Source organism: Arachis ipaensis, chromosome B01 (genome assembly GCF_000816755.2).
Source record: "Arachis ipaensis cultivar K30076 chromosome B01, Araip1.1, whole genome shotgun sequence".
Classification (NCBI taxonomy): Eukaryota; Viridiplantae; Streptophyta; class Magnoliopsida; order Fabales; family Fabaceae; genus Arachis; species Arachis ipaensis.
Genome location: NC_029785.2, coordinates 16,828,902 through 16,829,518, shown reverse-complemented (window position 1 = coordinate 16,829,518; position 617 = coordinate 16,828,902).

Here is a 617-nt window from a genome sequence, read left to right as displayed (position 1 = left end):
TGATTATATAAAATATTTATATATACTGTTAGTGTATTAAAATTAAATTTGTTATTAATTTTTTTTGTTGGTTTATATATTTTTTTGTTTTAGTTTAGATAATTATTTATAATGGCAAGAGTAAATTCATTATTCAGAGTATAGTCATGTTCTTAATGGTGGTGAAACTTGTGATTGATAAAAGAAAAAATACAAGTGTAGTTAATTTTATGTAAAATTGATAGTTGAGAATGATTAAATAATTTAATTTATTTAATTAAATTTTTATCTAATAATTTTTAATTATTAACTTTATATGAAGTTGATTGCACCTAAATTTCTACCTAATGATAAAATATAGAAAAATAATATCAGTAAATCTAATTTAGTGTTTCAGTTTTGGATACCTTATTTTTACTTATCAATTAAATTATAGTCTATGATTATATAGATACCTATATTTAAAGGTCCGAATTCCAAATATTAATTTATAGACTCTAGTATTGACTGTATTGTACGCATGCCTTTATTTTAGGCAGCCAGATAACTAATAATGACCACTACTTGCACGAATGCATCATAGAAGCAGAAAAGTATCGTTCACAAATTTCAGTTTTATTTTCTTTTCAGTTTTTTTT